This window comes from Anomaloglossus baeobatrachus, chromosome 4 (assembly GCF_048569485.1).
Source record: "Anomaloglossus baeobatrachus isolate aAnoBae1 chromosome 4, aAnoBae1.hap1, whole genome shotgun sequence".
Taxonomy (NCBI): domain Eukaryota; kingdom Metazoa; phylum Chordata; class Amphibia; order Anura; family Aromobatidae; genus Anomaloglossus; species Anomaloglossus baeobatrachus.
In genome coordinates, this window is record NC_134356.1 from 544,239,452 (window position 1) to 544,264,137 (window position 24,686).

Here is a 24,686-nt window from a genome sequence, read left to right on the forward strand (position 1 = left end):
AATACCAAAACGCAACCAGCTTTCCTAGGCACCACTTATAAAAATAAAAAACACTTATCAAGCAATTGATCTGGGTTCACTTTACTTAGAACAGGTAAAATGATCATATCAAGATGGGTAAGCAGAAGTGATGCCCACACTAAGGCCTTGTGCGCACTAGGCGTTTTTGCCGCGTTTTTGTGCTGAAAACGCAGTGACATTGCTTCCCCAGCAATGTCAATGGGTTTTCATAAGTGCTGTCCGCACACAGCGTTTTTTTTTAGCTGCGTTTTTGTGGTGACCACAAAAACGCAGCATGTCAATTATTTCTGCGTTTTCCACTGCGTTTTTCACTCATTGAATTCAATGAGATGTTAAAAACGCAATGAAAAACGCATATAGCCGCGTTTCTATGACTAAAAACGCAGCTATAAAACGCAAGGGGTGGGCACTACAGTGACGTGTACAGGAAGAGGATTCCTTCTGTTGGTAAACACAGAAGCATGAATCCTCCCGGTACCGTCACCGCTGCGTCCACCTCCCGTCCTGTGCATGTCAGCTCCGTGCGGCGCCATGTCTGGGCGGGAGGTGGAGGCAGCGGCGAAAACCAAAGTGAACAGTAGAAAAAAAAAAAATGTCATATATACTCACCTGTCCGCAGGGTCCCGGTGCCATGCCCGCTCCCAGCTCCTCCCGGTCCCGCCGCTCTGGCTGTGTGCAGTCTCCCCGGGGCAGGACCTTGCTTGCAGGACCTGGCGGTGGATCACCTGATGCAGTCACCTGACGCATCAGCTGATCGCGGTGTCGCCGGCTTTTTCGCGCCCGGCCGGCTATCAGCTGATCCTGCCGTCAGGGGATTTCATCAGCTGATTACCGGCAGCTGCTGCAGCGATCGGACGGGATCAGACTCCTGTCCAATCGATCGCTGCAGGAGCTGCCGGTAATCAGCACAGCACATAAGTGAGTATTATTATTTTTTTTTTTCTACTGATGCATCAGCTGATTGTATAATCGGCTTTTATACAATCAGCTGTTGTGTGATGGGATTCAGGCACTTGATCCTGACACATCATCTGATCGCTCTGCCTTCCAGCAAACCGATCAGATGATATTGGATCTGGATTGGACGGCGCGGGACCCTAACCCAGGATTACTGCGGAGGGGGGTTTATTTCAATAAAGATGGAGTCACTAATTGTGTTGTGTTTTATTTCTAATAAAAATATTTTTCTGTGTTGTGTTTTTTTTTTATCATTACTAGAAATTCATGGTGGCCATGTCTAATATTGGCGTGACACCATGAATTTCGGGCTTAGGGCTAGCTGATAATATACAGCTAGCCCTAACTCCATTATTACCCGGCTAGCCACCCGGCTTCAGGGCAGCTGGAAGAGTTGGATACAGCGCCAGAAGATGGCGCTTCTATGAAAGCGCCATTTTCTGGGGTGGCTGCGGACTGCAATTCGCAGTGGGGGTGCCCAGAAAGCATGGGCACCCTGCACTGTGGATTCCAAACCCCAGCTGCCTAGTTGTACCCGGCTGGACTCAAAAATTAGGCGAAGCCCACGTCATTTTTTTTTTTAATTATTTCATGAAATAATTAAAAAAAAGGGCTTCTCTATATTTTTGGTTCCCAGCCGGGTACAAATAGGCAGCTGGGGGTTGGGGGCAGCCCGTACCTGCCTGCTGTACCCGGCTAGCATACAAAAATATGGCGAAGCCCATGTCATTTTTTTTTTCTTTTTGGGCAAAAAACTGCATACAGTCCTGGATGGAGGATGCTGAGCCTTGTGGTTCTGCAGCTGCTGTCTGCTCTCCTGCATACACTAGTGAATGGAGGATGCTGAGACTTGTAGTTCTGCAGCTGCTGTCTGCTCTCCTGCATACACTAGTGAATGGAGGATGCTGAGACCTGTAGTTCTGCAGCTGCTGTCTGCTCTCCTGCATACACTAGTGAATGGAGGATGCTGAGACTTGTAGTTCTGCAGCTGCTGTCTGCTCTCCTGCATACACTAGTGAATGGAGGATGCTGAGACTTGTAGTTCTGCAGCTGCGGTCTGCTCTCCTGCATACACTAGTGAATGGAGGATGCTGAGACCTGTAGTTCTGCAGCTGCTGTCTGCTCTCCTGCATACACTAGTGAATGGAGGATGCTGAGACTTGTAGTTCTGCAGCTGCTGTCTGCTCTCCTGCATACACTAGTGAATGGAGGATGCTGAGACCTGTAGTTCTGCAGCTGCTGTCTGCTCTCCTGCATACACTAGTGAATGGAGGATGCTGAGACTTGTAGTTCTGCAGCTGCTGTCTGCTCTCCTGCATACACTAGTTCTGCAGCTGTCTGCTCTCCTGCATACAATGAACATTTTGAAGAAGGAAATGACATCAGACTTTTTTTTTTTTTTTCATCAACAATCTTTAATGGCATTGTGCACTGATTAAAAACGCAGTGAGTAAAAACGCAGCAAAAAACGCACCAAATCGCGGCAAAAACGCATGCGGTTTTTTTAGCCGCGGGTGCGTTTTTTAGACAAAAACGCACATAAAAACGCAGCGTGAAAAAAACTCCTAGTGCGCACATACCCTAAGTGTCCGCCTTGTTTAGTAAACTCACCGCTCAGTCTGCCAACATGATGTATGCCATGCACATTAGTAAGAGCCAACATGATCCCGCTGGCAGCTGGGATTGAGAACAATATGAGACTGAATGCTATTTCCTCTCATTTTACGCTCATTCTCCCAGCCTAGACCTGGCAGATAAGCACATGACCAGTGCGCTGTGGTTTGGGGGCCGAGCTGGCACAGTGCCAGGCATCCTGCTTGTGCAGAATTTCTCCAGTCGTAGTCAGGGTTCAAGAATGACTACTATGTGGAGTGTGAGGCTGAACAACGTGCGATGTCTGTGTAGGAACATCCTGCAATAATGGAGTCGCAGATCACAGTTCAAGCACTAAGTGAAAAACTAAAGTTTCTGGAGTTTTCCTCTATTTGTCAACCTGCATTATTACTGTTATTAGGGCAGCCTGTGATCTATAGGACAGCAGGCACAAAGGATCCCAAGAGTCACACAGAGGAATATAACAAGCGCTCCGAGGAGCCCCGCAGGGGAATAAAGCTATGTTGTTCTGCCGTGACAAATATTCTGCAGCATTTTACCACTGCACGTGCGTTTCAAAACGCAGCCAAAAAGCTGCGTTTTGGAAGTATTTAGAATGCGCTCTGGATGCTTGCTCTGCCATAGACAGAGAGGGAGAAGCATCCAAAACGCAGAAAAGAAGCGACATGTTGCTTTTTAGAACGCAGCGATTCGGCCACAAATTTCAGCAAACAAATCATTGTGTTCTAAAACGTAACGTGCGCATGGAATTTCCACAAGTTACATAGACTTTGCTGGGGACGCAGAACGCATGCGTTTACGCTGCAGTACTAGACGCAGTGTAGATGCATGCAATACGCACACAGCCTAAGCGCTCTGACGAGTCGCACAAAGGGATCCAATGAGGGATCTCACGAGTCGCACAGAGGGATCCAATGAGGGATCTCACGAGTCGCACAGAGGGATCCAATGAGGGATCTCACGAGTCGCACAGAGGGATCCAATGAGGGATCTCACGAGTCGCACAGAGGGATCCAATGAGGGATCTCACGAGTCGCACAGAGGGATCCAATGAGTGATCTCACGAGTCGCACAGAGGGATCCAATGAGGGATCTCACGAGTCGCACAGAGGGATCCAATGAGGGATCTCACGAGTCGCACAGAGGGATCCAATGAGTGATCTCACGAGTCGCACAGAGGGATCCAATGAGGGATCTCACGAGTCGCACAGAGGGATCCAATGAGGGATCTCACGAGTCGCACAGAGGGATCCAATGAGGGATCTCACGAGTCGCACAGAGGGATCCAATGAGTGATCTCACGAGTCGCACAGAGGGATCCAATGAGTGATCTCACGAGTCGCACAGAGGGATCCAATGAGTGATCTCACGAGTCGCACAGAGGGATCCAATGAGTGATCTCACGAGTCGCACAGAGGGATCCAATGAGTGATCTCACGAGTCGCACAGAGGGATCCAATGAGTGATCTCACGAGTCGCACAGAGGGATCCAATGAGTGATCTCACGAGTCGCACAGAGGGATCCAATGAGTGATCTCACGAGTCGCACAGAGGGATCCAATGAGTGATCTCACGAGTCGCACAGAGGGATCCAATGAGTGATCTCACGAGTCGCACAGAGGGATCCAATTTGTGATCTCACGAGTCGCACAGAGGGATCCAATAAGTGATCTCACGAGTCGCACAGAGGGATCCAATAAGTGATCTCACGAGTCGCACAGAGGGATCCAATAAGTGATCTCACGAGTCGCACAGAGGAGTATACTGTGCAGTTGCTACTTATGAAGTTGATCTTTCCCACAGTGTTGCCCCGTGCCTCCCTGGCACGGCGGGCAGAGCAGCAGAGCCGGTCCCGGTGACCCCCATGTATTGGTGAGCCGCTGACCGCCATGAGCAGCAGACAGCACAGACCACCATCCCCCACCGCCGCTTACCTCCTGCTTATCCAGCAACAAGTGTGACCAGGGCATTCCCCAGGGCTCCTCACTGCACACGGCCACACATGGTGCACGGTCCCTCAGGCTGGTGGCTCCGGTGTCCGCGGAGAAGCAGCACACAATGGACACTGCTCCACTTGCTACACTGTATCACTTTCCGCTCCCACCGCTGTCCCGGACAGCACAGCGCCCCCACTGCGCATGTGCGGCTACTACAAGCCTCCCAGTCCCAGTAATTCTCGGCGCGGTGATTGGCCGCCGGCCCTGTCAGTCATGCTGGCAGGCGGATAACTTCTCAGGAAGTTTTGGCAGAGTTTGTAAATTTTGTCAGTTTAATTAAAAAGTTGTCGATAGATGTAATACAGCCTGAGGGCGAGAGAACCCGGGGGGGGCGGGTGTGTGCTGGAGGGGCCGTGTCCTGGACCACAGGAGGACACCAGCATCAGGTCTCAGGATGCTCCTCTCTACACCCCCGGGGTTAGACCCCATAGATAAGGAGATTTGGGCCTCTAGAATAATTTTGAGGTTGCACTGTTGCATTCTAGTAGGTCAGGTCCTCGGCGGTCATAGACGGGATCCTGACAGAAGCGCCATCCGCACCTCCATATGTAACGGAAAAAAATGGAAAAATCACTGAACTGGGAAAAGAGAAAACAAAACCACTAAGTGACGGATGATTGAAGGGTCTGGTCACCACTGTGGGGCCTTACCGCTTCATCCATAACAGCCATTGTGGTCAGACACGGATGCTGGTGCCCCGCCGGGCTCACGAACTGTGTCCGGGTTCATCCACAAGGTGTTTGTTGGGGTTGGGGCTCTATGTGACCAGTCACGTTCTCCCTCACCAATCCCACCCAACCACGTCTTACCGACCTTGAAGGGTGCACTCAGTCCTGGAACAGAAAAGGGGTCTTCCCCAAACTGTCCTCACAAAGATGGAATAAAAGCTTTTCTGGAAAAGACAAAAGGCACAGATGGTGTCTTATCCTGGTGGTACCAGAATAAAACACAAGGGTAGTTGTGAGGGTCACAACCATTATATGAGCAGAAATGATTACCACGATGGCTGCTGCAGACCCTGAGGATGAATCGGTATACGTGGAGTAGAAGGAACGGGTTAACCCACGCTGCCGTGTGCAATGAGGAAATCACTCGGGAGAGATATCTTTGGGATTTTATTATTCAACGCGTTTCAGAGTCAACACAACTCCTTCTTCAGGAGTCAAAATCACTGATGTACATAATCTAAATTCCCTATCAGTATGTCTTTGGAGTGTGGGAGAAAACCAGAGAATCCGGAGGAAACCATACAAACTCCTTTCAGATGTTGTCCTTGGTGAGATCTGAGCACTGCAAAGCGATAGCGACCACTGAGCCACTGTGCATAACAGTGTTTGCAAAGTCGGAAGTAGCGCAGGGCTAGCAAGTGTTCTGGATCCCATAGCAATTGACCAAGTGCACTGTATTTCTCACCTCCTACTTTTTCTCTGACATAGTGGGGATATCCTGTGATCACTAGCCGAAATGTCACTCATGCCGTTGCTGGAAGTGCTTCATTGTCTTGTCACATGATTGGTATAAAGAGTGGACATTATAACCAAACATTGAAACACACTTCAATCAGTTGATTAGTGGACAACCCAGTATATCACCAGTGGCGGTGCCTGAGCATCTGATGGATGTCAACGTTGACTAGCATGTTACAGATACAATCCGTCACCATCAACAATCAATAATTTAGTCATTTATAGTTACTCCTGTTTTAATGTTAGCGTAGAGACAAGCGATTACTAGCCTGTAGTCTAATACAGCAATACTTCAATCTCGTATAATAACAGATACTCTGCTGGTATAGGTAGTCATGCACCTTAGAGAAATAATGGCTGCACCTGGTGATTTCAGATTTCAGCTCGTCTGATCCTTCGCCTCCCTGGAAATTAGCCTTGTCAGGTGTCAGCCAGCAGTTTACACCACTCTTCATTCCTTGCTCCCTAATAAAATAAATACATATGCACATTCACCTAATCTGGACATCACAGAAAGCTCTCAAACCTCAAAATGACTACATGGAAGAGCGTAATCTGTTCCCAATGAGGGCTCAACTGGGTCCAGTGAGATCTGTTACAAATCATATGTTTCTATGACCTTATGGATATCATTACCAATGGAGGCAACCCTACTGCTGCCGCCTCAGTTATATGTTCATATCTCTTATAAATGCTGTATTTCTACCTTCTCTCCTGGATGTATGGTTGTGCATGACAGCTGGGCTCTAGAGCCATTGCTGTATGATTCATCATGCAACTGCTATTCTGATGCGCCATAGAATAAAAGGCAGTAGAATACAAACAGTTCCATCTCGAAAAGATAGAAGGGAAAGCACTTCACAAGGCAACGCAATCAAAAGGTCAAATTGTTGAGTTATAAGCACAAGTGGAGCGGGCCCCAGGGAGGATGATGCAGGGAGTAGTAAAAGTGGGCGCCGAAGTGTGGGGCGCCGGTAATAGGAGTCCAAGTCGGCTGCTGCGGTTCTAGGTGTCTTTACTCACAATTCTTTTAAGTAGCCCGGTCGCTGCCGCAGAAGCACTGGTCACCGCTGTGATGGGCCCCGTTGACCTCGGATAAGTTGGAAGAAGCCACCGGTGTTTGGATAATGTCCTTTGTCAGAGTTGCCCCTCTAGCAGTGAGGAACCCGGGCTGAATGTTCCGCTCCAAGCCTAGGCCCCGTGAAAGAAGAAGATGAAGAGAAGAATGTGGTGTCGTGTCCTAGAACTGATGTCCCGGGTAGACTGACTGAAGATTGTGTGAGTTTCTCCTACTTCTGCCCCAAGTGGAACCCGCCCCACAGGTGGCTGGCTTCAGTGACCGTGAAAGTCCCATGCATTGTGATGGCCACCCTCCTATCTACCCTGAGCCATCCCCCCAGTGAGAAGGTTCCTAAACTGTATGTAAGGTGTGAATGTGGAACACTGGGGATTAACTCCCTCCTTAACCAAGGCGAATATAGCACCTTAAATAAGTTGCAATACTCCTTGGCGACTGGAGCCTCAGGGGCGCCACAAGCACAGGTATGGAAAATCAAGATGACTATTGGTCACAGCACTTCCCAAAGACTCAGATGATTATGAAATTGTTCTTCTTTATTAAGGTGCAAGGCAACAACACATTTCAAGACCATAGCCCTCCCTTCATCAGATTAAGGCTATGTGCGCATGTTGCGTTCTCTGCAGTGCGGAAAAGAATGCACCCTCTGGCAGACTTGACATTGCTTTTATAAAATAAAATGCATCCACAACGCACGCATGTATTTTGGATGCTTTTTCCATGCGTTTTGCATGCGTTTTGGATGCATTTTTGACAGTGCGTTCCCTCAGCAATTCAGCTCTGCTACATGCCGGCTGACAGCCGACACAGACAGAGTCGCGCGATAGCATGAACTCGGGTGAACTGCACCCGACTTCATTGTCATACCGCGGCTCTGTCTGTGTGTGGAGTCCTGATTATCATCTTCACCGCACACATCCCGACATTACCGCCTACATCCCTGCACACATCCCGACATTACCGCCTACATCCTGACATTACCGCCGACATCCCCACACACATCCCGACATTACCGCCTACATCCCAACATTTTGGGGATTTTAATAAAGTGGTGAAAGAGGGGATTTTTTTTGTCTTTTATTCCAAATAAAGGATTTTTTTGGGTGTATGTGTTTATTTACTTTCACTTACAGGTTAATTATGGAAGGTATCTCGGGGAGACGCCTGTCATGATTGACCTAGGACTTAGTGGCAGCTATGGGCTGCTGCCATTAACCCCTTATTACCCCGCTTGCCATGGCAATTCGAGATGAGCCGGGTAAAGTCCCGGGACTGTCGCATCTAATGGATGTGGCAATTCCGGGCGGCTCCTGGCTGATATTGTTAGGCTGGGGGGGCTCCCCATAACGTGGCGCTCCCCATCCTGAGAATACCAGCCTTTAGCCATGAGGCTTTATCTTGGCTGGTATCAAAATAGGGGTGGACCGCACGTCATTTTTTTTTTAATTATTTATTTTTTTTTTCTGCACGATATACACCCGCCCACCTGCGGCTGTGATTGGTTGCAGTGAGACAGCTGTCACTCAGCGTGGGGGGCGTGTCTGACTGCAACCAATCATAGGCGCCGGTGGGCGGGGAAAGCAGGGAATACGAGATTGAATAATGAGGGGCCGGCATTTTCAAAAGAGGAAAAGCCACCGGAGCAGTGTGAATGCCGTGCAGCGCCGCACCGGTGATCGGGGATCAGTGAGTATTAGAGAGGGGGTGAGACTGACCGACGGACAGAGAGAGGGACAGACAGACAGAGAGACCGACCGACAGAGAGAGAGACAGACAGAGCAACCAACTGACAGAGAAAGAGACCGACCGACCGACAGACAAAGGGAGATTCGCCGACATCCACAGACAGAAATTGACCAACATTGACAGAGACTGAAGAGACCTGCATTTTGCATGTCAAAAAAGCATGCGGAACGCAACAAAAATGCAGTCCAAGTGCATTTTGGTTGCGTTCTGACCCACATCATTGATTTCAATGGGTGGAGAACGCAGCTACAACGCACAAAAGAAGTGACATGCTGCTTTTTTTTCCAAAGCGATTTAGGGCATCCATAACGCTGCGTTTACAAACGCAGAGTGTGCATTGATTTTTCGGCTTTCTCATAGACTTTGCTCGGGAAGCTGAACGCATGCAGTTACGCTGCAGTTCAAAACGCAGCGTTTTCGCAGAAAAAGACGCAACGTGCGCACATAGCCTAAGGACGTCTAAACATTAACGTCTTCCTACTATGGCCATTTTCCTTTTTTGTGCTTTCATTTTTTTCCTCCTCGTTCTCCAAAAGCCATAACTTTTATATTTTTCTGTCAATATAGCCATATTCTCATATGTTATTGCGGCATGAGTTGTACTTTTGAATGACACAATTGATTTTACCATACAGTGTACTGAAAAATGAGAACAAATTTTATGGAGGCCAAAATAAACGTAATTCTGTAGTTTTAATTTTTTTCTCTTACGGTGTTTACCAATCAGATTAGCTTATTTTATATTTTGATAGAGCAAACATTTCTGAACATACAGTTAGGTCCAGAAATATTTGGACAGTGACACAAGTTTTGTTATTTTAGCTGTTTACAAAAACATGTTCAGAAATACAATTATATATATAATATGGGCTGAAAGTGCACACTCCCAGCTGCAATATGAGAGTTTTCACATCCAAATCGGAGAAAGGGTTTAGGAATCATAGCTCTGTAATGCATAGCCTCCTCTTTTTCAAGGGACCAAAAGTAATTGGACAAGGGACTCTAAGGGCTGCAATTAACTCTGAAGACGTCTCCCTCGTTAACCTGTAATCAATGAAGTAGTTAAAAGGTCTGGGGTTGATTACAGGTGTGTGGTTTTGCATTTGGAAGCTGTTGCTGTGACCAGACAACATGCGGTCTAAGGAACTCTCAATTGAGGTGAAGCAGAACATCCTGAGGCTGAACAAAAAGAAAAAATCCATCAGAGAGATAGCAGACATGCTTGGAGTAGCAAAATCAACAGTCGGGTACATTCTGAGAAAAAAGGAATTGACTGGTGAGCTTGGGAACTCAAAAAGGCCTGGGCGTCCACGGATGACAACAGTGGTGGATGATCGCCGCATACTTTCTTTGGTGAAGAAGAACCCGTTCACAACATCAACTGAAGTCCAGAACACTCTCAGTGAAGTAGGTGTATCTGTCTCTAAGTCAACAGTAAAGAGAAGACTCCATGAAAGTAAATACAAAGGGTTCACATCTAGATGCAAACCATTCATCAATTCCAAAAATAGACAGGCCAGAGTTAAATTTGCTGAAAAACACCTCATGAAGCCAGCTCAGTTCTGGAAAAGTATTCTATGGACAGATGAGACAAAGATCAACCTGTACCAGAATGATGGGAAGAAAAAAGTTTGGAGAAGAAAGGGAACGGCACATGATCCAAGGCACACCACATCCTCTGTAAAACATGGTGGAGGCAACGTGATGGCATGGGCATGCATGGCTTTCAATGGCACTATGTCAATTGTGTTTATTGATGACATAACAGCAGACAAGAGTAGCCGGATGAATTCTGAAGTGTACCGGGATATACTTTCAGCCCAGATTCAGCCAAATGCCGCAAAGTTGATCGGACGGCGCTTCATAGTACAGATGGACAATGACCCCAAGCATACAGCCAAAGCTACCCAGGAGTTCATGAGTGCAAAAAAGTGGAACATTCTGCAATGGCCAAGTCAATCACCAGATCTTAACCCAATTGAGCATGCATTTCACTTGCTCAAATCCAGACTTAAGACGGAAAGACCCACAAACAAGCAAGACCTGAAGGCTGCGGCTGTAAAGGCCTGGCAAAGCATTAAGAAGGAGGAAACCCAGCGTTTGGTGATGTCCATGGGTTCCAGACTTAAGGCAGTGATTGCCTCCAAAGGATTTGCAACAAAATATTGAAAATAAAAATATTTTGTTTGAGTTTGGTTTATTTGTCCAATTACTTTTGACCTCCTAAAATGTGGAGTGTTTGTAAAGAAATGTGTACAATTCCTACAATTTCTATCAGATATTTTTGTTCAAACCTTCAAATTAAACGTTACAATCTGCACTTGAATTCTGTTGTAGAGGTTTCATTTCAAATCCAATGTGGTGGCATGCAGAGCCCAACTCGCGAAAATTGTGTCACTGTCCAAATATTTCTGGACCTAACTGTAGCAATACCAAATATGGTGTTTTTTTGTTTGTTTTTGTAAACTGTTTTATTTTAAATGGGGCAAAAGGGGGGTAATTTAAACTTTTGTATTTGTTTGTTTTTTCATATTTTTTAATTTTTTAATTTTTTTTTACATTTTACTGTTTTTGCTAGTTACTACTTACTTGAAGCTGCGTTGTCCAATCGCTTCTGCTATGTAGAGCTGTGCATCAGCACTGCCCTGTATAGCACAGGTCACACAATCTCATGTGAACACCAGCTCACAGCTGGTGTTCACAGGAGGATCGTCATGACAGACAGACATCACCAGCTGACCCCTGGCTGTCATGACAACCCATCGGTGCCCCGCAAGTCAAAAGAAAAAAAACAACCTCCTTCCCTAATTTATTAACCCCCAAAACACCCCTGTAGATCCGACATATTACACACAACATCCCACGACGATCTCGGCTTTGCTACATCTGAGGTCGCAGTGCACGGTCACATTAGTAGACGTGACCGCTCACTGCGGCCGTCAAAGACACACTGACTGAGCCACAGCTATGAGAGTTGATGTAACTGAATTTCACCTAAGGTCACTGTTGTTGGTTCTCATGGTAACCCAGGTGTAACCACAGGTTAAACTGACCTGAGGTGAACTCATTGAACTCAGTGACCTCACCTCAGGTGAAGTCATGGATCTCAATGCTGGATTTCGGGATTATGCAATGTGTACACGTTGAGTATTTGAGTGAGTCATTTCTGCATCAAATCTGCATGTCCTGGCAAAAAAACACACCTAAGCCGCATAAATGCATGCAGTTTTGGTGCATTTTATTTCCAGGAGATGCAGATTTGGTGCAGAAATGTCTGCAACCAAATACTCAATGTGTACACATTGCCAAATCCGGTAATCCAGCATTGAATTCAGCGACTAAGGTGAGATCACTGAGTTCAATTATTTCACCTCAGATTAGTTCACTTCATGTCATGCCTGGGCTTTCCCGGCTGTGACGTCAGGTAAAGTAACTGAACTCATTGCAGATTACCGGATTAGGCAATGTGTGCATTTTGAGTATTTAAGTGCAGGCATTTCTAAACCAAATCTGCATCTCCAGGCAAAATAAGGCACCAAAACTTCATGCGTTTGGATGCAGTTTCGGTGCATTTTTTTTGACAGGAGATTCAGATTTGGTGCAGATATGTCTGCACCAAAATACTCAATGTGCACACTTTGCCTAATCCGGTAATCCTGCACTGAGTTCAATTACTTCACCTGAGGTGAGTGAAAAGGGAAAAGAAACGGTCTGCAGTACTCCTCTCAAGGACACAAACTAAAGGTGCTCACTAAGGTCGACCTGCGTGGTGTTTTTAACCTAATCCGCAATGGTGATAAATGGAAGACAGCGTTCAACACCCACGATGGTTACTATGAAAATTTGGTGATGCTTTTCGGATTGTGCAATACACTGTCTCTGTTTCAGCACTTCATAAATTAGATCCTTCATGATATCCTGTATCAGTATATGTTAGTCTATTTGGACAACATCGTAATCTTCCTCCAGAGACTTGGACTCTCATTGTCTTCATGTATGCTCTGTTCTAATGAAACAGCGACAATATAACCTCCATGCCAAGTTAGAGAAATGTCTAAGTGACAAGAATTGCCATTCGTTGACTATATCATCCCTTCTGGTAAGGCTACTTTACACGCTGCGATATCAGTCCCGATATCGCTAGCGTGGGTACCCGCCCCAATCTGTTGTGCGACACGGGCAAATCGCTGCCCGTGCCACACAACATCGCGCAGACCCGTCACACATACTTACCTGCCCGGCGACGTCGCTGTGACTGGCGAACCGCCTCCTTTCTAAGGGGGCGGTCCGTGCGGCGTCACAGCGACGTCACTGAGCGGCCGCCCAATAGAAGCGGAGGGGCGGAGATGAGTGGCCAGAACATCCCGCCCACCTCCCTCCTTCCTCATAGCGGCCGGGAGGCAGGTAAGGAGAGGTTCCTCGTTCCTGCGGCGTCACACATAGCGATGTGTGCTGCCGCAGGAGCGACGAACTACATCGTTACTGCTGCAGTAACGATAATCGAGAATGGACCCCCATGTCACCGATGAGCGATTTTGCACGTTTTTGCAACGATGCAAAATCGCTCATCGGTGTCACACGCAGCAACATCGCTAATGCGACCGGCTGTGCGTCACAAATTCCGTGACCCCAACGACTCCGCATTAGCGATGTCGCAGCGTGTAAAGCCCCCTGTAGTCTTCATATGGACTCAAAGAAAGTTTCCGCCAATTTGGATTGGCCACAGTCAGTAGGTCTCAAGACTCTCCAAACACTCCGTAGACATACTGATAGGGACTTTATATTGTGAGCCTGGATGGCGACTGTGTTGCTGAAGTATGTAAAGCGCTATGAAATTAATGGCGCTATATAAGTGAATACATATTATTATATTATTTGCTAATTATTACCAGTTTATTTAAAACTGCTCTCAAGTGGGTGCTTCTGTCGCGGGCGGGGAGGGGGCCGCTGCGCTCACCGCGTTCGGGTCCGGCACTGGGCTGCCGCTTGCTCGCCGCTGCTCGGTGGCTCGAGCGGTGGGCCGGATCCGTAGGCCCTGCCGGTTTGTGCTGGCTTCTCTTCGCTCCCCGGTTCGGTACCAGTGGGCCACCGCCTAGCCCTGGCCCTACGGTTCCGCGTCGATCGGCCTCTCCTGCAGACGGCCACCACCGTCTGCCAACCTTGCTCTTGTTGCCCGGGCCACGTACCCAGACACGGTCAGTCTGCTCTTTCTCCTCAACTACCACTTCTTGCTCCTTCACTTTCACTCTCCTTAACTCAACTCTGCCCGAGCTCAACTCTACTCTGACCTCCTTTCCCGCCTCCAGGACTGTGTATTCCTCAGTGGGTGGGGCCAACCACTTGGCTCCACCACACCTGGTGTGGACATCAGCCCCTGGAGGGAGGCAACAAGGATTTGTGTGTGACTGATGTGTCTATCTCGGGGTGTGGGGTGTGTTGTTGCAGTACCTGTGACGACCTGGCTTGTCCAGGGCGCCACACTTCTCTGACAGCTCTATCTTGGAAGGATACTAATTCCTAGAACTGGTAAAAATTAGCTGTTCAAGCCTTTCAATAATTCAGGTCTTGTTCTGCTACTGCACCAGTCCTGCACCATCCTGATGTAGACCGACCGTTCTTCCTTGACGTGGGTGCTTCTGTTGGTGTAGGAGCAGTTCTCTCACAAAATTCCTCTAGAGCAAGACATGATGCCTGTGAATTGTTCTCCAGGAAATTTTCTTCAACTGAGCGGAATTACTCCATTACTGTGATCTATTAGCAATAAAATTGGGCCTTTAAGAATGGCAGCATCTTCTTGAAGGTGTTAATGTGACGCCCTGGCCCGGCCAGGTAGTCACAGATAGGGCCCCGCATTACACCTGTCCCCCATAGGTAACATACAGCCAAACATTTAAACCCTAGTCACCCCCCTCAGGGCTTCATGGACACACCAGGGGCAGAACAAGGCGGTTGGAAGACGCCCACCGAAAAATCTCAGATAACCTGGGGCGGGAAAGTAAACAGTAGTAGTTGAAGTCTAGAGTTCAAGTTGGAGAGGTGTGTGGGCGGGAGCTGTGTGCAGCTCCAGCAGAGGAGAGAACCCAATTTGAACAGGTGTCGGGGTAGGAGCCCTAGTACCTTTGGCTAGGAGGCAGATGGCGGTCTCCGTCTGCAGGAGCCGGGAAGACGGCTCGGTGGAACTGAGGTGGACCGGGACAGGGTTGTAGCCCGCCAGTACCGACCCGGGAAACCGACTCGGAAACCGGAGCACAAAGGGGGGTACTCAGACCTTGAAGCTAGGTCCAGAAGCTACTGGGGGCTAGCTAATTAACTGATTGCGGCCAGGACTAGAGGTCCTGTCCCACCCAAAGTCCTAACTGAAGGCAACAGCCCAACAAGGGGGATAAACGGCCACCGCCACTGCTCAGAGATCCTATGGGCCAATGTCTGCGGGCAAAGGGCTCCTTAGGCGACAACAAGCCGGGAGCAGACTCCTGAAGTTGCAAGCACAGGCAGTCTACCATCCAACACAGGTGCGGGAGAAAGACAGAGACCACCAGCCGGGTGGGGGACCAGACTGCAGCTTGCTGCGGGCACCGACCACCATCACCTTGGTTTACCAGAGACTCTTGTGTTTACTAATAGTGAGTACAACAGCACCCTCCGGTCGCCCATCTCCCTACACCGCCAAACATCCCCCCAACGGATCCCGGGGCCACCATCCATGAGGGGTTAACAACTTGCTGCGCAACATCTCCCCCGGGTGCCCCATAACTGCAGTGGTGGTGTCCACCTTAACCACATCCCGTGGGTGGCGTCACAAACTTAACACGGCTCCGGCTGTACATCTACATCTACATCCCCAAACCACAACCCCCCTTTTAGTTGAAGTGACCGCGAGACCCCCGGGTCTGGAGACCCTCGAGCCACCCACTGAAGGTCTGGATCCGGCTCGGCCACCAAGCACGGGGCGGTACATTAATTTCCTAGTAACTATTTATACTGACCACAAAAATGTGGATTATTTTCAGTCTACTCAAAAGGGTACAATATCGCTAACGATATATCGTCGGGGTCACGGTGTTTGTGACGCACATCCGGCGCCGTTAGCGATATCGTTGTGTGTGACTAAAAGGAGTGACGATCAACGATCGCAAAAACGTCAAAAATCGTTGATCGTTGACACGTCGCTCCTTTTCAAAATATCATTGGTGGTGCATGACGCTGGTTGTTCGTCGTTCCTGCAGCACCACACATCGCTGTGTGTGACACTGCAGGAACGACGGTACATCATCCTACCTGCATCCACCGGAAAGGAGGAAGGAAGGAGGAGGGCGGCATGTTCCGGCCGCTTATCTCTTCCCCTCCTCTTCTATTGGGCGGCTGTTTTGTGACGTCGCTGTGATGCCAAACGCATCTCCCCCTTGAAAGAGGGATTGTTTGGCAGCAACAGCGACGTCGCTGAACAGGTATGTGCGTGTGACGCTGCCGTAGCAATATTGTTTGCTACGGCAGCGATCACATGTCGCATGAACGACGGGGGTGGGTGCTACAGCTCGCGATGTCGCAGCGTGTAAAACACCCTATAGACTGAATATCATCCATGCTTGATGGTCGCTTTTTCGCAAAAGGGTTAACTACTATCTGGGTTGAAGGTGGACTGATTTCCTAAAATGTGTCGATTTGTGCCTTTACCAGGTCTTCCATTCACTCCACAGTTGGCTTAAGTGCTTTTTAAAGAAATGTTCCAGTTCCATGGCCTCCCAGCTCATAAAGTTTCTGACCGTGGGTTGCAATTTATTTCTAGATTCTGGAGGGAGCTCTGTATGAACTTAAAAATTTCCCTGGACTTCTCCTCAGCCTATTACTCCCCAAGTAATGGACAGATTGAAATAATTAATCCCTCCTTGGAACAGTATTTACGAATATTAACCAACTCCCATCAAGATAACTGGCCAGACCTGCTTCTTTGGGCCACATTTGCCCATTACAATTTTGTTTTAGAGTTTTCTGGGAAATCTTAATTTGTTACAGTGTTCAGGCGGGGAACCTCATTTCCCTCTCTCTCTTCTAACTAAAAGCCTAACGGTGGCTTTACACGCTGAAACATCGCTAGCCGATGCTAGCGATGACGAGAGTGATAGCATCTGCCCCTATCGTTATGACGATATGTGAAGATCGCTGCCGTAGCGAACATTATCTCTACGGCAGCGTCACACGTACTTACCTGCTCGGCTACGTCGCTGTGACCGGCGAACCGCCCCCCTTTCTAAGGGGGCGGTTCGCTCGGCGTCATAGCGATGTCACTAAGCGGCCGCCCAATCAAAGCGGAGGGGTGGAGATGAGCGGGACACCTTCTTCCTTCCTCATTGCTGGCGTGTGGCAGGTAAGGAGAGGTTCCTTGTTCCTGCGGCGTCACACGTAGCGATGTGTGCTGCCGCAGGGACGAGGAACAACTTCGCCCACACGACAGCAGTGATAATTGGGAGAGGACCCCCATGTCAACGAGGAGCGATTTTTGACGTTTTTGCAACGATCCAAAATCGCTCCTAGAAGTCACACAATCGCTACAGCGGCCGGATGTCACAAAATCCGTGACCCCAACGAGATCGCTGTAGGAATCTCATAGCGTGTAAAGCCCGCTTAATTCTTGCTGTGAGCAGCGTTTATCAGGACATCTATAATATCTAGATTGAGGCGCAAGCTAATTTAGCTGCACCCAAATCAAGAGCAAAGTAGAGTGCTGATAGATACCGCTCACCAGTTCCCAACATCGCTCCTGGAGAAAAGATATGGCCATCCACTGAAAACATCCATTAGAAGACTCATTGTAAAAATCTGGCACCCTAGTTAATTGACCCATTCCAATTTATTGAACAAATAAACCTGGTTACCTTCCATCTGAAGAAAAAAGCTGTCTTACTACATTAAATGGCATAATCCCCCCCCCCGCAAAAAAAAACAAACCAACAATTCCTGAATTTGTTTCTTCTTGATTCTGCCTCACAAAAAGTAGAATAGAAACAATCAAAAATATTACGTGGCAAAAATGGTACCAATAAAAAATCGAACTCCGCAGAAAACAAGCCCTCATAAGACTCAACCAGCAAAAAAAAAATAGAAAAACTACAGCCTTCAAAATGCGCTGATGCAAAAAACTTTATTTTGTTAAAAAGCGTTTTTTTAGTGTGATAGTAGCCAAATCAAATTAAAATGGCTTCCCTTCCCTTCTGCTTCTGTGACGCCCTGGGCAAGCCAGGGGTCACAGGTCATCACACCACCACACCCTACACCCCAGTTAGGAACACCAAGGCTACTAAAATCCTTGTTGCCTTCCTCCAGTGGCTGATGTTCACACCAGGGGGTGGGCCAGGCGGTTGGCTCCGCCCACCGAGGAGTTCACAGCCCTGGAGGCGGGAGGAACCAGGCAGTTCAGTTAGGGAGGTGAAGGAGTAACAGTGAAGTGGTAGAGGAGCTAAGTGAAGTGAAAGTGAAGTAGTAGTGGAGCAAAGAAGAAAAGAGTAAAAGTGAGAGGAGAAAAGCCTGAAGTTGGTCCGGCTGTGTGCAGGACAGTGTCAGCAAGGTCAGCAACGGCGGTGACAGTCTGGAGGGGGACTGCTCGGAGGTTGCTGGAAGGACCGCGGACGGGTAGTGGCCCGGCGGTCTGGAGCAGTATACAAAGAACAGTCAGCACCAGGGCAGGGGCCTCTCGGACCCCGGCAAGGCTAGGAGTCGCCGTAAATTTGCCAAATCCATCAGTGAAGGGGACGTCTGTCTCCAAACAACCAAGTCCCGATTGAAGGCAACAGTCCGACCGTTACAGAGAGACACCGCCACCGCCAGGGCACCAGTTTCTCAGGGCCAGCGCCTGCGGGCAAAGTAGGGCTCCTCCGGCCCATATCCAAGCCGGGGAGCGGGTTACCGGTGGGAACCCATCGCTACCAACACAGAAACATTAGGTGCAGGACAAAGGGACATCACCGCCACCTACTGGGAGAGCAAGTGCAGCCGTTCGTGGGAACCGTCTTTCCAGCCGTGTGTTTTACCGAGAACTGTGTCACCGTCTCAGGCTGAGTGAGTACCACAGTGCCGCAAGGCACAGCGCTGCCCCCGCGTCCCTGCGCCCACCAAGCCCTGCATCTCCCAACTCATCACTGGGCCCCGGGATCACCAACTCCTACCCACGGAGGGGCAACACAACAACTGGCTGCTCCATACCATCCTTCCCGGGATCCCCACACAGAGCAGCGGTGGTGCTAACAAATCACCACAACCGTGGGTGGCGTCACGGACAATAAACTATCCCAAATCCCAATCCCCTTTCACTCACGAGGAGCGCCGCTCGAGTCCCCGGGATCCGGCCCATCGCTCGAGCCACCGAGCAGCGGCAGCAGCAGGCCGCAGTGCCAGCCGGACCCGAGCAGCAGTGGGAGAGCGCGGCGTCCCCTCCTCCGCCCGCGACACTTCCTGCACCCAAACAGTAGATTTTCACCACATATGATGTAAAGTAGACATGTGGGAAATGTTATTTATTAACTATTTTGTGTGACATAACTCTTTGATTTAAAATAAAAAAAGTGTGAAAATTGCAAAATTTCCTACATTTCGCCAACTTTCTCATATTTTTACAAATAACCGCAAAAAATATTGTACTAAATATACCATTATCATGAAGTATAATACATCACGAAAAAAGCAATCTCAGAATCACCAGGATCCGTTGAAGCGTGGGATCCGTTGAAGCATTTGTGATGCCCCAGGGTTGATGATCCTCTTCAGGGATGCCACAGAACTTATTCGATATGGCAAAAGGTACTGTTAGTTTTGTATATCTTGTGACGCCACTCACGGCTTGCAGTCAGTGATGTGAATGACCGCCGCTGCAGGTTTTAGGAGCTTCTGGGGCTGATGGGGTCTGCAGCCAGATGGTGTAGCCTCCCGTGAGTAAGGCAGGCCCCAGGGGCTCAGGTGAGCAGGGTAGCGGGTCCCGGAATAATTCAGGCTCAGTCCAAAAAGTCTTTCAACTGCTTTTTACTCACTTAGGTGTCCCGGGCGTTGCTGCGATTAACCAGGTAAGACCAGGGTTCCTTCGGGCCAGTCTGAGGGTAACCTGTTAGCGCGCCTTCCTAGCACTTCTTTATTTGGATAACCCCTGACTTGAAGTACCATGGAGATCTATCCAGGGAGTCACAACTGCCTTTTCTCCCGTGTTTGGCCCGTTTGCCGGCAGCGTAGACCAAGAGAGATGGCTTCAGGCTCTGTCTCCTTATGGGTCCCTGCATTTCTGCTGAGGCTCGGACTCTGAGAAGTTGGTGAGGTACTTGTAGTTAACCTCACCAACAGGTTTAGCAGATAGCTAAACTGGAGTCTGCTCTAGGGACCTGACCTTACCCCATTGGACTTCTTTCTGTGAGGTCACATCAAACAGCAGGTGTATGCGACCCCTCCACCAACATTGCAGGACCTATGATGACGTATCACAGATGATTGTGCAAACGTGTCACCTACCATATTGCACAACGTGCAGCAAGATACAGTATGCTGTCCAGAGTCCAGATGTGCATTGCAGCTGATGGTGGCCACTTTGAGCATCAAAGTTAAATGAGCGCCATATGCATTCAATGTTTTTGGGTGGGTCATGGGTTTCATATCATAGCATTTCTGTATGCAAGGTGTCAATTCGTATTGAATTGATGATGCCCTACAACTTTGTAATTCACTTTTTTTCTCTATCTTGTTCCGTTTTCGAGATAAAAATGCTAACTCCGTTGTTTTCCACCAGGTGGCGCTATAGGTGGTTTCATTGTGTAGCACATGGCTACTTTACTATACCTAGACACCACTTCTTGCCTATAGCTGCCGCCGTTCTCAAGTTAATGGCGGTGGACAGGATATGGGTGGACACACTGTATACTGCCCGGGACCGAGTACCCCATATCCCTGGGCGCGACATTAGGAAGTTAGAAAAGTTCAAAGGTTATCTGTAATTTCTCATTTTTCCAACAAAATTTACAAAACTATTGTTTTAAGAGCCACATCACATTTAAGGTGACTTAGAGGGACCCAAAGGTGACACCATTCTAAAAGCTGCACCCCTCCAACTGCTCAAAATCACATGGAAGAAGTTTATTAGCCCCTTAGGTCCTTCACAGGAACTAAAGCAATGTGCAGGGAAAAAAATTAAAATAATAAAATTTTACATTTTCCCAGAAAAATGTTACTTTAGCCCCAAGTATTACATTTTCACAAGAGTAAAGGAAAGAAAAAAAGAAGAGGACAACAGGGCGCCAAATCTAAGTGTAGATGTATATAAACACAGATTGCAATGATCGTACGAATTTTACACTCACCGTGCAGATTTCTTCTGTTTTCGCTAGTATGATCCGTGTAGTGGATCAACTCTTTTATTAATCCTCCAGTATGCAGCATCCAGATGGTTTGAATGATGTGATAGAGAATGTCTAAATGTATATGGATATTTATTTTATTTTTTTCTTTGTCTGTCTCTTATTTATAAGTGCAATATAACTGGAAGTGTTTTTTATATAAGTGCATGAATTTTAAACTATTCTCGAAAGGAAAGGGGAGGGGAAGGGAGAGAGCAAAAAGGGGGGAAAAATTTGGGTTTTTTTTGTGTTTTTAATCTGAATAATTTATGTGTTTTATACCACCGCATATTTTATACACCAAAATTTTATTTATTAATAATTAGAATTTTTATTCTTTTTCATTCATAATTTGTATCATTCATGCATAGCAGCAATATTTTCTTGCCCCTACACACGATCCATATAAGGATTTCAGCACAAGAACCACCATTTACCTATTGAGGTTGAGTGATAATCTAATTGGAAGTACACACCCATGTTCCTCATACCCGCCTACATCATACACATCGACAGATCAGTCTATAAATTAGATTTTCTTAATATCAGCAATGTAGACTATACCTGATGAAGTCTTTTGTTAGCTGAAACGCGTTGTCCGTAATTGTCCGTATTTTATTGAACCTATTAATAAACCCTTGTTCTTGAAATTTTTGCAAACTTGCACTGATATCCCATTTATCCTCCGGAAGCACCAAAAGGGTTTTTTATTTACTCCATTTTCACAAGAGTAACAAGGAAATGTACATACAATAGATACATACAACACACATGCAGCATACAATTTGCTGTGCAATTTCTCCTGAGTACACTGATAACCTATATGTGGTGCATGTCTACTGTTTGGGAGCACGGCAAGGCTTGGAACGGAAGGAGCTTCATTTTACTTTTTGAACCCAAAACTGGCAGGAATCCTTAGCGGATGCCATGTCTACTTTGGAGAGCTCCTAATGGGCCTAAACAGTTGACCCCCCCCACATGTGACCTAATTTTGGAAAATAAACCTATCAAGGAATTTATCTAGATGTTTGGTGGGCACCTTGAAGCCTCAGGTGCTTCACTGAATTTTATAATGTTGAGCTGGGAAAATGAAAAAATACACTTTAACTACAAAAATGTTACTTTAACCCCAATTTTTTTATTTTCACAAGAGTAACTGGAGAAAATGGACTATACAATTTGTTATACAATTTCTTGTGAGTTCGCTAATACCACATACAAGGTCAAAAACTACTTTTGAGGCACAGTGCAAAGGTCAGACTTGAAGGAATGCTACATTTAGGTTCAGTTTTAGTTGGAATAGTTTATGTCACACAGAGGTTTTTACTAACTTTGTCGACTGTCATGGCAGCGGCGGGATCTGTTAAGACCAGTGATTCTGACATTCCACCTGATAACGTCACCGAGGTCTATAATCAAGGCAGGCTGACTTGGGTGATGTCCAAGAGATTGCTTGAGAGTCATGTTTGATCACATATTGTGGGGGAGCCAATCACATCTACTCCCCTCCTATATATGCTGGCTGGACACTTCCATTAGTGCCAGCTCTAGTTTGTCTTAGTCTGGATCACAACACCTCATCAGATCAGCTAACTGGTGGTTGTAGTACGTTTTTGGGTGGGATTGTCGAGGTAAACCTTGCTGTCTTTTTGTCGCTACCTTCTTGCTCTTGCTTTTCTCCTGAGTCTCTCATTGTTGGTTCCTGTGTGTTTGCAGTGTGTCAAATTTTTTGTTTTCCCCTGTCTGTCTTTATCTGCGTTTCAATCTCCCCTGCTCTTTCCTTCCATGGTGGGAGGGAGAAATAAGATCAGTTCTGATCAGGAGCTTAGCCAGGCACAAGACTCAGGTATCTCCTCCATTAGGGGTAACCCTGAGGTTAGGGATAGCCTAGGGACACCTAGTGTGAGTGAGACCAAAGTAGCCCCTGTCCCTCTCTTTCTTACAGTTACATAGTGACAGTTTGTGGGTGCCATGTCACATTGGCAGAACCCCTGAGGTGCCAAAACAGGAAATATCCACCAAATGTGACTCGAATTTACAAACCACTCAGGGGTGCGGTGAGAATATTGACACTACAGGTGTGTCACAACATTTTATACTATTGGGCAGTGAACAGAGGCTAGCTGGCAATTTCTGGCCTGGGGGGGCAAGCCTATACTTATTGGCGCTGATTAATTCAACAGGTGTTCCGAATCAAAGTTTTATTTTACTTCTAAATTTTTATCTATATAATACAGGTAAAATATATTTTTGTACCGTGTTAGCAGTAGAGATAAAAAATTGTTTAAAAGAACTGAAGTCCTCAGTGGTTGATACCTTTTAATGGCTAACTGAAAAGATGGTAATAATAGCAAGCTTTCGAGACTACTCAGGTCTCTTCATCAGGCTCAATATAACACAAAATCTGAAGAGTCACATATTTATACACCACAGGACATAGAATGGGGCAGTAAATAAAACAAGTTATGTAAAGCAGAACTATAACTATGACAAGAGGACAAACTGTTGTAGCCATAAATATTGCTTTTCACTTTCACACTGAACTGCAGCAATATTTATGGCCACAACAGTTTCTCCTCTTGCCATAGTGATAGTTCTGCTTCACATAACATGACATGTCAATTGTTTTTGTCATTTGCGTTTAGAACTGCAAAGCAGAGTTTTTACCCAAATTTCTGCCACAAAAAGGCAGCATTTTGAACTGCATAGTGCGGTCTAGAAACCCAAATTCCCATAGACTAAGCTTGAAAAGCAGAACACATCCATTTTGGCATTAAACGCTGCAGTTGAAAAAGCAGGTAAAAAGCAGGTAAAAAGCAAAGTGCGGTCTTAGCCTTGGAGTTTTTTTTGACTGCCGCCAATCCTGCAGCCTGGGTCAATTTATATATCAACACATAAAAAACTGGTAAACCAGTAATGCTATGAATTGATGTAGTAAAGCAGATGAGAGAAGGGGGGGCATCCAGCCTTGATCACCTTAGGAGAAAACCTTCGACAATGTGAGATAGTCATGGCTGGAACAGGTGTTAGATCACCTGGGCCTACACGGAGCTTTTAGGAATTTTGTGAGGGTCCTTTATGCAAATCCTCAGGCAAGAGTGAGTACCCCGGGATTTCTGTCAAAAACATTTCCTTTGATGAAGGCAACCAGGCAAGGATGCCCGATGTCACCACTATTGTTTAACTTGGTTATTGAACCACTGGCTAGACATTTGAATAAGGGGGGGTGGTTTGAAGGGATCAAGGTAGGGAGGAAGTCATTGCACTCAGCCTAAGGCTAGGTTCGCACACTGCGTCTTTTTGACGCTGCGTTTTTGTGCGTTTTTGGCCGCTAAAAACGCACTAAAACGCACCTGCGTCGAAAAAACGCATCAAAAAACGCATGTGTTTTTGCCGCGATTTGGTGCGTTTTTGGCTGCGTTTTGCTGCGTTTTTGATCTCT

General features: G+C 47.2%; 1 protein-coding gene across 6 annotated transcripts in view; it reads right to left on the reverse strand.

The window, feature by feature from the left end:
* The window catches only part of AKAP13 (A-kinase anchoring protein 13), a 345,810-nt gene extending 341,111 nt beyond the window's left edge, over positions 1 to 4,699 (reverse strand). For all 6 annotated transcript variants that reach the window (XM_075345957.1, XM_075345960.1, XM_075345958.1 and 3 more), the window contains exon 1: positions 4,527 to 4,699. The gene's annotated coding sequence lies outside the window, so the exon portion shown is untranslated. The remainder of the gene's footprint in view (positions 1 to 4,526) is intronic.
* Positions 4,700 to 24,686: the final 19,987 nt, after the last annotated feature.